The sequence below is a fragment of the Hibiscus syriacus genome, unplaced genomic scaffold, assembly GCF_006381635.1.
Source record: "Hibiscus syriacus cultivar Baekdansim isolate YM2019G1 unplaced genomic scaffold, ASM638163v2 tig00112738_pilon, whole genome shotgun sequence".
Taxonomy (NCBI): domain Eukaryota; kingdom Viridiplantae; phylum Streptophyta; class Magnoliopsida; order Malvales; family Malvaceae; genus Hibiscus; species Hibiscus syriacus.
Genome location: NW_024063392.1, coordinates 440,106 through 456,014, shown reverse-complemented (window position 1 = coordinate 456,014; position 15,909 = coordinate 440,106). Strand labels below are relative to the sequence as shown.

Genomic DNA, 15,909 nt, shown 5'->3' with positions numbered 1-15,909 from the left:
TCACCTGCAAGCCTTCGATGTGTGCTAATATAAACATAACAATTAAAGCAAAAAAGCTAAGGAAATGATGAAGAAGTGGTACAGCTTGGGGAGAGATGACGAGAGTTGGAGCTCGGAGTTGCTGGAGAATGGAGATAGAGCTTTCGGGTTTTAGGTGAACTTTATAAAGGAAGTGGGAAGATTTTTAGGGGTTTGAGAAATTGGGGTTTTAGGGTTCACAGATTGGGCTCTACTCTCCTTAACAGCCTACTTGTGTTTTACAAATTGGGTTCTCACTTATCTTCTTTATTTGGTTCTTAAATACAATCTTCATATTTTTTTAATATTATAAATTATTAGTCATAATATATATATATAGTAGACTTAATTTATCATTTTGTCCTTATGATTTTTCATATCAATTTATTCTCTTAAGTTATTTAGTTGCATTAATATAATTCTCGAAATTCGTTAACCGTTTTGACTAATAGTATCACAACTCTTCAATGTTTATGGATTAAGGGATTACGTTATAATATTTACTAAACACAACGAAAAAAATGTTTTTTGAGATTTTATTATTTACTTTAATGAGATTAAGAGATTAAATTAAATTTTTGAGAATTTTTATAACAAATTATTTAATAAATATTTTATTATTTATTTATTTTTAATAAATATCATGTCATCATCAAGTCATGTCAATAATATTGATTGACTTGAAAATTGTTGACATCGATAAACGTAGAAGACCAATAATTCCGTTAGTCAAAGAGGATTGTGAGAACTAAGATGATGTCTCTAAATAACTTCAAAGATTAAATTGATGCGAAAAAATTCATATGAACAAAAATAATAAATTTAATCTACTGCAACGGTGAAACAGCTCTCGGTGAATCGATTAACATTCTGCCTGCGAGAAAGAAGTGCAGCCACTGCATGTGCACAGGGCAAGCCATTCAATTGCCAGCCACGGCAAAGGCAGCAGCGGTTGCGAATGTCCACTATATTTGTTCCTTCGTGAGATATAACTTCGAATTCAGCTTCATTAGCGCGAAGCACTTGATATGTACGTCCAAATTCAATGGCCTCTGCAACTCATATTTCATCAGAAGGAACGAGTATTGATGTCCACTGCATGCTTGTTTCTCGCCGTACATTGAACCAAGTCATAAGCTGTCTCCTAATGCTTTCCATCATCTGAATTGTTGGAAGACCTGAAGCTTCTAAAAGCCAAGAATTCAGTGATTCAACTGTGTTTGCTGTTAGATGCCCAAACCGTGTTCCTTCTAAATAAGCTGTTGCCCACAACCGAGGTGGGATTCGTAGGATTCAGAATGCAGCAACTTGCGATATCTCTTCAATCTCAAGAATCTTTGCTTCAAATTCAATTACGGTCAGGGCATGAGCAGCTTCCCATAGAAGGTTGACAAGCATAGTATTATTAAACTCCTTTCGGAAACTTTCACTCAAATGACGCATGCAAAATCCATGAAAAGCAGTAGGAAAATTTGCTTCAACACCATTCACAATGCCCTTCTGTCTATCGGAGAAGATTGTAAGCCTTGGCATGTTTTCCGTATTAATTTCAAGCAGATTATGGAGTTCTGAGAGAAACCACATCCAGTTGTCATCACTTTCCTCATCAACGACACCAAATGCCAGAGGAAACAAAGCACCGTCACCATCAAAACCAGTAGCAAGAAGCAAAGGTCCAAGATATTTACTTTTCAGAAATGTTCTATCTAGCCCAAGGAGTGGCCGGCAAGCATTCAAAAAGCCATAAATAGAAGCCTGAAACGATATGAAGAGACGCTGGAAACAGCTATCTGTTGGGTTTCCATAAACAGATGCAATACTCCCCGGATTTGTCCGCTTAATCTGTTCACAATACTGAGGGAGTAATCGATACCCTTCCTCAAAAGATCCACGCATAGCAGCCATGATACACTCCTTGCCTTGCCATGCTTGCTTGTAAGATAAGGTTATTCCATGAACCCTATGAATGTCTTCCAATATCTCTTTTGGCTTCTAGTTATGATTCTCCCTTAATCGCTGCTCCACAGAGTGTGCCACCCACTGCACAGAGGCTTGTTGATGGCCAAGATGATAGAGGCCTCCACATGTATGGGTCTCGTGGATGGTTCTGATTGTGAATGTTGGAACACCAGGGAGCTTTGCTGCATGTACACGCCACGGACATCCCTCACTTGCACATTTGGCTGTGAAACGAGTCTTGTCAGATTTAATAGTCTGCATTTCAAAGTGAAGAGCAATGGCTGTATCCCTCAATGCCCTGCGGCACAGCTTTTGACATCAGGGGACTCTTGCCCAACTGCCAATTTATAACTCGGATTTGAATTCCGAACCTGAAGGACAGGAGGGAGACTGACTAAACCCTGGGATTGCTGCAAATCTCGGGCAGGATCAATTCCCATCTCTTGGTTAACAACCACAGCCAGTTCTAGATTATCATCAAGCTCTTGGCTTTCAGAAACAACCAATTCATTGTTCTCCGATAAAGCCAACCCATGGTCATCATGGTCAGGTTTTTGATCAGTAGTTAAATTGTTACCATGCCTGTTGAAGATACTAATTTTTTTACCCATTTTATTTATTTATTTATTATTATTATTATAATTATTATTATTATATATATTATTATATATATTATTATTATTATTAAAAAATAATTACAGGCCCAATGAAAACTGGACTGGCCCAGTTACAAACAACCAGAACCGGCCCAGACCAAAATAAAACCCTAAATATTTAGGGTTTCAACTAAGGTTTCTAAACCCTATCACTGTTGCCACCGCCGCCTCCTCCAAGAACTCCCAACAGCCGCCTCTGCCGACACTTCCCAAGCCAGATGGTCCAACCAGTTGCTGCCGACGCCTTACTGCCACGCCGCCTCCTCAAGGAACACTCCAGAACGCCAGATGGCAACCAACAGCCTTCCCTACAGTGAGTCACCAGCCTAGCTTTGGTGACTCACTGAGGTTTCCCTCTCAGGACCGATCCAAACAGAACTCTGTGGTGGCTATAAAAGCCACCCCACCTGCAAGAAAGAAGAAGGGGACAGAAAGCAGACACAGAGCAAGAACAACCGAAAACAACAAAAGGAACGAAGGGGAACGACGGCAACACACAAAGAGAAAGAACCCACTACAAGCAGTGAACCAAATCAGAAAACAAAGAAAGAAGAAAGAAACTCACCGGAGCCTTCACACGTCACCGAAAACCTTCGAAAATCGAAGGTATCTTCTTAGATCTACTCTGATCGGGGGCTATTTAAAAAAAGGGTTACCAGAATCATCTTTAAGACGGCCCGATCTATGTTTTAGGAAATTTTGGAAATTCCGACCACCATTTACGGTGGCCGGCGGCGGAGGTGTATGGTGGCAGACGACTGTCGGATTCCCTCCGGCAGGGGAAGATCGAGAGAAGCCAGAGATAACTCTTGCTCTCTCTCTGTTTGAGAGAGAAAAGATACGGGCCAGCCGGATTCGGGTATTAATACCCTCTCCCAAACGACGCTGTTTTGGGGGAGGGTATTTCTGTAATTTCATAAAGGATAAACCCCGTCCGCAGTGCTCCAAATTTGTATACCTTGTAATTTAGTCACTGAAAGCAATTTTTGATTACTTTAATTTAGTCTTCTAATTTTATTTTATTTTAATTTAGTCCTTATCAGCATATATATATATATATATTTAGGTAAATATCAAATTTAGTCCCTCATAGTTTATTAATTATTATTTTAATCTCGTATTATGAATTATGGTTAAATTACACTTTTAATGCCCATCTTTTATATATTTCGAATTAATACTCTAGTTTTATAATTTTATATTTTAATCATTCAAATTTCATTTTTGATTATTTTTTTTAATATTTTATATTTTAATAATATATTTTTAATTATTGTTTGCAATATTATTTTATTATTATTCTTATTATTTATATAAATAAATATATATATATATATAATAAATATATTTGTTTATTCGTTAAAATCTTATATTTCATAAATTAAAATAATCATATTTTAATATATATTTATTTATTTTTCAATATTAAGAAATGGCAGTCTTAAAACAATTGGATGTCCATTTTCTGATATTTTTAAATAAATAAATATCCTATTTTTTAAAATCATATATTAATTGTTTTAATTATTTATTTATTTTTTAATATCGAAGAAAAGAGCTGTCTTAAGGAACCTAAAAGTCATTTTTTGATATTTCTAAATAAATAAATATTTTAATTAATATTTTCCATAATTATAATTTTGAAATAATAGGATTATAAATTAAATATATTTTGAATTTTTAAATTTTTAATAATAAAGACAAATTATAATTAAAAAGTACCAATTTTGGGCGTTGTAGGGGTACTAATCCTTCCCTAAACGTAACCGACCACGAATCCCTTTTTATTATTAAAAAGAACGAATTTTTGGTTAAAACGCAGATCAGTTTATCTTTTAATCGATGTTTTGTTAAAAACTCTTTTAAATGATGATTTTTAGGTATTCGACCTACCTGATCCAAAAGGCCGATGGCGACTCCCAAATTATTTTAAAAAACCATTTATTCACACCACTTTTCCCGCCAAGTAAGTACAAAATTCATGCCCGGGCGAAAACCGGTTACGACACCTGTAACCATGATCAACATCCCCTTCTTGATCATGGTTGTGCCCTAAATCCAATTCATGGTCATGAGTGTGCCCTAAACCTAGTTCATGATCATGAGCCTGTCCCAAGCCTAAATGATGATCAAGGCCAGTTCCTAAATCCAAATCATGGTTCTGGGTAAGACCCAAATTATTATTATGACCTAATACCAATGTCTGATTCTGCCCCAATGCTAAACTGTGACTTTGTCCGAATATCAGATCATTGTTTGCCATTGAATAAAACAACCACAGTTTAGGAACCACCAACTAAATCAGACCCAAAAAACAACCCAAATTTACAAACTGATAACACATACCTGCCAAATGAAATACTGAAACACAATGATAATTAAAAAGAATGACTATATGAATGGGAAATCGTGACAAATAGGCTAAACACTGACAAGTGATTAAAAAACAGTGAGAAATATATGAAGAAATGCATCCAACCTATTTTGCAATATTTCAAATGTAGACCAAAAGGTCAGTTTTGTTTTATCAACATTATCATCTTAATAATCAAAGAAGTATACCAATCATGAAAAGAAAATATGCACATCGCATACTGGAATGATCCACTCTCAGCAGCTAAACCTTTCACTTGAAAGGTAAGAAGTGAAACCAGACTGGCGACATCCATGTTGCCCAAGTAAAAATTTAGTTTCGAGTTTCAACAACAACTACTACATTAACCAACATAGGAAACAAATCAATATATATGATGAACCACAAGAAAATCCAAATGTTAAGGAAAAGGACATAATAAACACATAAACTTAACACCAATTAGAATTCTTCAATTTTCCAATCCAAAGCAACTAAGCTTTATGCCATGTATTTCTTAACCAAAGTGTTCAACACCTTGCATATCCACACAAATAGCTAACATTTCACTTTTCAAAAATAAGTTTCCATTTCATACATTCTTCATGAATTAGGGGGAGAAAACCAGCAAAAGAGAACATCTTTAAGCAGCTACTACTAGAACACTTAACAAAGATATAAATTTATCACCCCGAGACTAAATTAACTGAATAAACTAACAAATTTAACAAAAAAATAGAAAATGTTAATCAATCAAACAACATAAAAACCACACACAAAAAAAAAGGAATTCCCAAAGAGAGGGTAAAAGGGGAGGGGATAGCTTTAAGCAGCTTGATTGAAAGTCCTTAAAGTTAATAACTTTAAATCACTTCATCCAAACTAAAATTAAAGGGGTGGAATCCACTAAAATAGCAAAAATAAAGAACACCCATCAATTAAAAAATTAAAAAAAGGAAAATCCTCAAAAACGAAGGTCAAAATACCTGAAACTTGAAACCCTAGCTGAAAACTCAAATGAACCCCGAAAAATACACTAACAGTAATCTTCAATAAGCCTAAAAACGAGGTGGGTATTGCACAAGACAGAAGAAAAAAAGTCGAAGCGAGCAAAGGCCCTAGGATGGAGGAAGAAGCAAAGGTTTTAGGTGGGGAACAATATTGGGAATGCAGTTGAGCAAGGAAATGAAGAAGATGGAAGTTTTAAACGTTGAGATTGGTTTGTTTTGGCGGGTAATAATTGTTAAAAGGGCAAGAAAGGGGGTTTCAATTTAATTTTCCGGGAGAAAATCGGGAATTAAGAAAAGAAGAAAAATGGTGAGGTGAGGGGAGGGAAGGGCAAAGGGGAGATTGGGAAATTACAGGGGCACAAGAGTGATTGTCGATGCCTGGGATTGACTTTTGGGTTTGTTTAAACGGTGATTGAGGGTATTTTCGTCAAAATGTCTTCATCTTTGGTTCGTTCCCTTTTCCTTTCGTTTGGGTTTTTTTGGAATTAACTTATTTCAACAACAAAAAATCAGATGTCAATAACTGACATATATAATTTTTTAGTAAATAATTGAAAATTACTTTATTAGAAAATAAAATATTTTAATAATTCTTTTTAATATATTTGATAATAATACATCATTGATAAAAAAAATAATACAATCTACCATTAATTTATTTACTTTTAACTTAACATCATAACCTCCATTAAATACAAAAGAAAATCATAATAACTCAAATTAGTTTTAAATATTATTAAAATTATTTTCATTATTTTTCAGATATTTTATTTTCAGAACTAATATTTATAAAACAATATATTTATTCTTAATACTTATTTTCAATAAATAACAAAGAAGTATAATTTAGATTCTATACTTATTGAATCCAAAATTAAAAATTTAAACATTTATTTTTTTCCTTTAATCAAATAATTTAAGGAAATGAAAATAAAACACAAATATAAGAGAAAAGTAGTAAATTACTAAACTTTACATTCTTTTTAAATCTTGAAGAAGGGAAAAAGAATAATACTTGATAGAGTTACATAACGAAGAAAATGCTCTTTCGAGGAAAATCAAAAGAAAAATGCTCTCTAAATATTTCTTAAATTCCATGAATATTTCGTTTCATTATCAACTCTTTAATTTTTACTAATTTCATAATCCAACCACTAATTATAAAATTTTTTTAGAATTCGTATCAACTTTCCTATTTAATCCATTACGACTCTTCATCATTATGATCTTTTAGGCTGCTGCCAACTCCGAGAAACAACGTTAAGGAAATCAGGCAAGTTTTCTGAGCACGTCAAAACATACCAACTTAGGGCAATGATCAGACAAAGCAGGGGCCAAGAAACTAACCCGAGCCCGAGGAAAAAGATCCAACCACGAGGACAACACCATTACTCTAACAAGCTTCCTAGCCAAGAAAGACCCCTTCTGATGATTAGACCAAGCAAAAAATGGACCATCATACGCATGATCAAATAGACCAATAGCATCCATACACGAATTAAAAACCTCTATATCTCTCCAGATGGGAGCTCCAACTGATTCAGAACTCTCATTCTGACTAGCTATAATATTGAAGTCACCCACCATAATCCAAGGCCAATCCCCAAAACCACCCTATCAGCCCTAAAATGCTCCCAAAGAGGAAGTCTATCACAACCTAAATTATAACCATAAATAGCATGAAGAAAGAACACAGCAAACCCCAAACGAACCAAAAAAGTAATACTTTGATTAGTCCTCCAAATGTCAGAAATGCCAATATCTGACTTGCAAAGAAACCAAACTCTTCCATTATCAGCAAACACATAATTGTAAAAATAAAAATCGCATTTATAACATCATAGCACTATAATTCATAATTCATAATCGTAGGATGAATTGAATGGAAAGGAATGAAGGAAAAAAAGGGAAAAAGAAGTTGAGCTAAGAAGAAAAAGAAAAAAGGGAAAAAGAAGTTGAGCTAAGAAGAAAGAGAAAAAAGGGAAAAAGAAGTTGAGCTAAGAAGAAAGAGAAAAAAGGGTAAAAGAAGTGGACCTAACAAAATAAAGAAAAAGGAAAAGTTGAAAATAATAATATATATATATACATATTTGAATTATAACTTTCAATTAAAATAATATTGATAATCAAGATCAATTATATCAAGTATTGAATTGTATAATTCATTTAGTTTCAACGTTATTAATAATTATTATTGATTAGTGTTTAAATTATACATTATTTTATGATTGATTACACCTTGATTAGATTATTTTAGTTGCTAACTTGGGCATTTTCATTCATTTTCGATGCAGGATCGTACAAATTTTGATTTTTCTGGATTCATGGTCGGATTAGTGGGAACAACTTGTTACACGACACACTCGACATGGCATCTAGTCAGCGGCTGATGTCACAACTGATGTGGGGATGATGTGTCAGGTGACGAGGCACCCAATCAACATCTTCTAGAAGGCCTAGTCAGCAGCTCTAGAAGATCTAGTCAGCAGATTGCGTGGAGAAGAAGACTTAGCTGTATTTTTCAAATTCAAATTAGGATTTATTTTATTTTTTAGGAATTATTTTTTTAATTTTAAATGTAATTTCTTAGGGTTTTAGGAGGCTATAAATACCATATTGGGGTAAGCCTAAAGACATAGTAGATCGCTTGAGTTCTCTTTGTTCTTTATATTTTTTTTTACTTTTCTTTTTCAAGTTTACTTTATTTTCTTTTAAAATGCTAAGTATGGTTTCTACCATGTTTAGCTAAGTTTTCCATATCCAAAAGCTAAAGCGATGACTCGATTCTGAATAGTGAGAATCAAAAAGCACCTCATACCCTCTTGGGTGAAATTCTCAATTTTCTATAAACTAGATTGACGGATAGTCTTTTTTAAATCAAAACGCATTCACTTCAAAAATAGATTTTAGCTTGGATGAAGTTATGGTTTACCTTTGGATTAGAATTGATTTATCCGAATTCCCTTGAACTCATTTAGCGAATGGTACGCTAAGGGAAATTGGGATCGAGTTCGACTTTCATAGAGAAAGCATAATTCGCCGAGTTTTTTTCCAAGCGCTTTTAAACTATTTAGAGTTAACAATGATAGTCGAAGTTAATCCGAAACAAGGATTGTGATTCCTAAAATAGATTTGGGAAAGTCAATCACCAAAGAGGAAAATAAGCTACAAGGATTGAACCTTGCGGACTAAAATCGACATTTAACTGGAGGAAAAATTATATTCAATGATCGATTGAAATTTTAGGCACACGAAAGTCTGAGGCTAATTTCATCATATTGGTTTTTAATTTTACTTTTTTCAATTCTTTATTTTCTTTTGAATCATTATTTGCTTATTCGATTTTTTAACAAACCCCCTTTTTACTTTACTTGCATTTTTTTCGCCTAGATCAAAGATCAATAATAATCGTTTCAGCATCTTCCTTAGTCCCTGTGGTTCGACCCTTACTCTCTATATACTATTCATTTTTAATGAGATTAAGGATAAATTTATTTGACATTGAAAATGACACGTTGTCAATTATTATAATTGATTATTATAAAGTAAGATTTTTGTAATGTGGGTTGAACTTGAATGATTAAAGACCTATAAGTTATAACCTAACTTTTATCAATTTTACCAAGTCCATTGACGGAGTTACGCTTCGGATTGGGAGGCAGTTTATTAGGAGAAACTGATATAATTCGAAGTTGTTGATGTTTACATCGGTTGATCATAGAAGCAAAATAAAAATATATATTAAAATATTTTAACATATTAAAAATATATAATTTTAAGTAATATAAATTCTAATTTATATTTTAATAGTAAAAATAAAAAGCTCTAACTTATTGTATTAAGTAAAATAAAAAATAAAGATTACATGAGAAAAAGGTAGAAGAACTCATTTTAACTTTTATCTCACATTGTTAGCAAATATAGCTTAAACACCCCACTCTGTCTATATAAACTAACACACTTAGGCTCTTTAACTCATGGAACTAATATGTATTAAATAACATTGTTGGTTTCTAAATTTTTTAAAAGTTTGTTTTTTTAAATAATATTTTATGAAAATTCAAGAAAGCTTGCCTCATAGGACATGCTTCCTAGTTGCCTTGCCACCTCAGTGCAACGTTGTAATACCCCAAAAATTTAGATAATGACAAAAATGCAAATTTTGAAAGTTTGATGGTCAAAGTAAAAAAATTGGGAAAAGTTTAAGGAATTTAGTGGTGATTTTTCCCAAAAAGAATTTTATTTCATAAATGGATTTATGTAGTGACCAAATTATAAATTTGGTAAAGTTTGGTGATCAAAGTATAAACTTTGAAAAGTTTAGAGACTAAAATGTAATTTTGGAAAAATTACAAATAGGTCACGAAAATAAGTACTAAAAATATTATTTTCACATTTTTAAAATGTTGGGAAATAATATTTAATGGTTTAATTTCATGTTCAATTTTGATTGTTTGATTAAAGTGACTGAATTGTAATTTTTGAAAATTTCAATGGCAAAACGGTAAAGTGAAAAACTAATTTGTTCATCTTTGACTATTAAAAGATGATAAGGCTGATATTTATCTTATTTTGATGATGATAAAGATAAGTATCTAGGTTTTATGGTAACTATGAAGTTATATTAAGGGTATATTGGTATTTTTTCAAGTTAATGATTTAAATAATGTTTTAAAGGAAGATAAGCATGATATCAATAAAAACAATATCATGGCAAAGTGTTCTTCTCCAGCATATTCACGTGAGAAAGCTTTCAAGGTAAGAAAAATATTTTATTTTCAATTTTTGAGCTAATTCCTTTGGAATTGGGGTTATGTCGTGAAATAGGAAAGTGATCTACGCAAAAAACACTATCATTTGGTACCAACATTGCTTTCTAATCTTGTTGGATTTCAAAGATCCCAAATATAAGGGTTTGTGTCCATATAAGGGATCGTGAAATTGATGATTAATCTTGATGATTTAGAGGTTGTATATTCGTTTTCAAGCTTGATTTGTGGTTAAAACATGTTCAATCTTTCTAGAGATTTTTATGTAAAATTCGTCCAAATTATAAGTTGGAGAACTTTGTCTTCTGATGAAAGTTGATTAGGTATTTGATTGTATAGATGTTAAAAGGTTGATTTAAAGTTGATTTCATGCTTGAATCGAATTAAAATCGAGCAAAATTATGAAAACGTAGTTTAAAGGATAAAGTATTTGATTATGATTTATCTAAGTGATAAAATGGTGAAGAACCGTTTTATGTAATTGGAAAAGTTGATGTCATTGATAAAATGAATTATTAAGTGTTAAAGATTTGGTAAAAAAATGAGTATCAAGTATATTATGGAATTGTTATGGGATGTGTTTATGTTAGTACAATACTAACATAAGTATTGTTATGAATTTGTGATTTTATACAGATTTTGATTTAAGTGTGATTGAAGCAAATCAAGTATAAAAGAGTTATTGTGGACCGTAGTGAGGCATACATATTGTGGATTATATAAAGTGTCAAGGTGAGTGCAATACATGCATGATATGGTACATAGATGTTTTATACATCGTGTACATAGATGTTTTATACATTGTGTACATAGATGTTTTTATACATAATCTGGAAGACTTGCGATAAGTCGACCTTGTTTTATCAACATGAGATTTGATATGGAAGTTATTTTGGGTATGAACTTCCCTAATGTTTATGTCCATGGATGATTTAATTGAGGACTATATGCCCAAATATGTTATTGAGGTTCAGTGGTATTAATGGCATGCCATAGAGTCTAGCAGCTGCAGAATTAAGTAGTACTATAGTGTCAAATAAGATACATAGTACAAGTTAGGTGGGTAAAACACGACCTCAGCACTACGGTGCATTATTAGGTGAGCAATGCTCGACCTCAGCACTTTTGTGCAATATTTGACTCCTATACCGGGTTCCTCGTAGATTGAGAATTGTGGGCAATAGTAGTGGAATAAAAATGATTTTATTTATATTATGTTTATTTGATTTTGACATGGAAATTCATGCATGAATTGTGTTGCACTGTCTATTGTTTTAATTGCCTCACTAAGTATATACTTAGCGTGTGATGATTTTCACGCGTAGGTAAAAAGCCAGTAGTGGAATAAAGAGTTCAAGTTTATATAAAGCATCGAGGAGTGTATATTAATATCAGTAAGACATCCTAAGATGTAATGGTGAAATTATTAGTGGCATGTAATTATTAATGTTTTATTTGCTTTGTTAAACAAAATTAGAAACAAATGGAAATTTTATGAGTTATATATATATATATATTGCTGAAGTTACTGTAGCAATGAACAATACCCACGTTTTAAGAAAATTTCCAGATTGCTCAAGGGGTACCGATTCCCCTGCTACAGGAACTGATTCCCCTACTGTTCATTGTTCACTATTCATAAAAAAATCTTTTGAATTAAATTTGTTATAAGGAAAACAATTCATATGAAATTATATTTGCATAATATCATTTACCAATTTAATAAAATAAATTTCAAATCACTTTTGAATGGGAAATGGTTTTAAAATTTGAGTGACATCCATAATGATAAGTACAATTATATGTGTTATGGGTGTTACAAAGGTGCTCTCTCAAGATGCGTCTCTTTGACATGTGTGCAAGGCGTGTTTCCTTAAACGTGCCTCAAAAGTGTTAGTTTGGTAAATATTAATGGTGTTAGAATGGTGTTTTATTTTTTATTTTTTAAGTCATATTTAGATAAAATTACCAGAAAAAAAAACAACACATTCTAGCTTAACAGTCTTAGACCGGAGATTTCCTATCACAAAATGGGAAAGATATCACACGAACCTATATGGATATGTAATAGAGGGAAAAAGGAAACGCGTTTTGCCCATATGATTTTGCATGGTTTTGGGACGTGGAAGAAAGATATCACACATGCACAGAGCATATGGGACCCACGCAACACGGTCATGTCCGAAATCACCTTTCTTCTTCTCTACGTTCCAACCTATGTGGTCTTCATCGTAGCATTTTCCCTAACATTTGCTCTACTCAAACCTTTTCCTCCCGGTTTCAAGACCGCACTTCAGTACTACTCAATATGCTTCGGCCAATCGATTTCTTTCATAGCTCCCACCTATCTATCAAGTTTAATTTTAAATATATTTTTGACACTGATTTTTATTTTGACGGTATTCATATTCGTTGAATATCGAGTGTCGAAGCTCAGCATTTCAATCGTGGGATATTGGATATTCCCTCCGATTATATTTACTCTCTTAGTATGGTTGTAGGATACGTAATTCAAGGATGCTTGTTATTCCTTATTGTGAGCACCATATTTTAATCAAAACCCATGCTCATGCTCCACTAAACCCTCACCCATGCTCCTGCTCTACTAAACTCTCACCCAGGGAATCAAATAGCGGAACGCAAACACGATCGCGTCCGTTGTTTCGCGGTCGCGTCACCGTCCGAAATCGATATTGCTGAGTTTAACGATGGGTAACGGATTCACGCCGATAGCGGTCCGTCGCGGCCGTAATTTAACGGTGTAACGGTAGATAGCGCCGATAACGGAACGTTATTGCTGTTTTACAACCGTTACTGAAAAAAATTTAAAAAACTAGAATTTTCACCAAAAACGCAAAGATCAAACAAAGAAAAGAATCACCATCAAGAAAAAAATGTAAAAAAGCTGAAATTCTCACCCAAAAAATTCAGAAAATCTAAAAAAATAGAGAGCATATCATCGGGTAAGACTCACCAGTCACCAATCACTAAGGATTAAACCGAGAAGAGGATAAGCTGAAAAAACAAAGTTGTTTTGGGAGAAATCTTGAGTCTGATGAGATTATTTGCCGATGAAGAATACGGTAGAGTGTATGCTATGTGAAAAACAAAATGTTGAAACTTGAAAGTGAGAAGAAGACTTGGGATTTGAGAGGAGAGAATTATATTATAATATTAAATAACTTCTAGAAATTTATTTTGTTTTTATGTTTGATTTTTAATTAAAAAAACAGTAAGTATATTGGTCGTCCACTCTATTACCCATTTTCCATTTTTTTTATTTTTTAAAATAAATTCTTAAATATTTTAAGGGATATATTAATTTATCATCCCTCTCATCTTTTAGAATTTATAATTTAATCCTTATTTTAGAATGTAAACTTTAGTTTTTATTTAATTTAATCTTAAGTTTGTGTTCTTTAAGTTTATATTTTTATTTTAATTCTATTCAATTTAGTCGTGTTCTATTCAATTTAGTCTTGTTGCTGCTTTAATTATTATACATCATAGTACTATGTTCTTACTTTAATGACTGAACATCTTATTTTTTTAAATAATGTGTTCACAATGTCATCAACTCATCATTAATTATCTTACCCTATCATCGGGTTTTTAAAGTTTTCTATTTAGTTAAACTATATTATATATATGTCATTTTCGTTTAAAAAATATTCTAAACATAATTAAAAATGACTCATTATAATTATAGTGTTTTAGGATAAGTTGTGCGAAATTTAAAAATATTCACGACCGCGACATCCGTAGTGACTGCAATGGCATCCGTTATGTCCGCAACCGCGATAAACGTGACGCGACCGAAAACGCGACCGTGAACGCTATTTAAATCCATGCCCTCACCTATGCTCCCACGTGAAACCCTTTCCAACTTGTGCCCATGCCTTCACCAATTCCAAGCCTGTCCCTCACTCACAAAACACAAGAAAGTGGAAATATTTTTTTATTTGGTTGTAAATGGGTATTTAACTCAAACAAGCAGTATGTAAAAAGGGATTGGATTCGAAAATCCTTACAAAAAATACACTGTAAACTCTATTTCCAAGCAATAACATACTTCAAAGGTTGTATTTACTTACTGTTTTTATTTTAGTTATTCAAATGTCTCTTTATTTTTAGATCTGTTCATTCAATTCCAGTAGTTAGATTTTTTTTGCTAGATTAAAACCCCGTATCATATCATATTTCCTTAAAACTTTTATTATAATATTTTCTAAAAGAAACCCGCATGCATGTTCGAATATGTACATAAAAAACAACCAATTTTTACATATATGTATTTTTATTATTTTCGAACCTAGTTTAAGTACAAACTAATAACAGTAAATAAAAGTGAAAAATAAAAGGTTTAGATCGGAAAGTTACCTGGTTTGAATGGGGATCATCGGAAATTGGGGTAGTCGAACGGTTTAGGGCCATTTTTAGGAGGTTTTGGGTCGTTTTAGAGGCTCTAGGTTCTAAAATAGGCTTCGGGTGGTTAGATCTAGGTTCGAGCTAATTTTGGGGACATTTTGGGGTTTTCGATCGCCACATATGGCGACCGGTGCAGTGGCCGGATCTAGGTAGGGGTGGCTGGCCTATTGCCGGCCGGGGAAGAGGAGAGCATTCTCCAAGTTTTTTTCTTTTTTTTGTGTGTATGAAGAGTTCGTATATATAGGGTATAATAATGGTCTATTTGCAACATAAAACCCTGCAGTTTTAGCATGTTTTCACAAAATGGTCATTGTAGGGAATGATTTTGATATTTCACCAATTTTTGATACATGCTTTATTTTTTTTGGTAAATTAACTATTTTAGTCCTTCTAATTTTAGCGTGTTTTTACATTTTGATCACTGAACCTTTTGTTTTTATTTATTTTAATTTTGGCTCGTAGCTTTATTTTATTTTAATTTAGCCCTTATTAGTCTTAATTTAGCTTTTGAGTTTAAATTTCTTGCAATATGGCCCCTTCTTATTTTTATTTAGTTATTTTCTTTTGATTTCTTACAATTTAGTCCTTATATTTAAAGTTTATCATATTTAGATCCTTAGACTTTTAAATCTTTTAGAACTCGATACTTTAGATTTTGGCCCTTTTAATCCCCAAATTTCGATTAGACTTTTAATATTGACATAATTAAATAGGGT

At 32.6% G+C, this 15,909-nt stretch overlaps 1 pseudogene; it reads right to left on the bottom strand.

The window, feature by feature from the left end:
* Positions 1-777: 777 nt before the first annotated feature.
* On the bottom strand, positions 778-7,583 carry LOC120182868 (annotated as a pseudogene).
* Between the last annotated feature and the right edge of the window lie 8,326 nt (positions 7,584-15,909).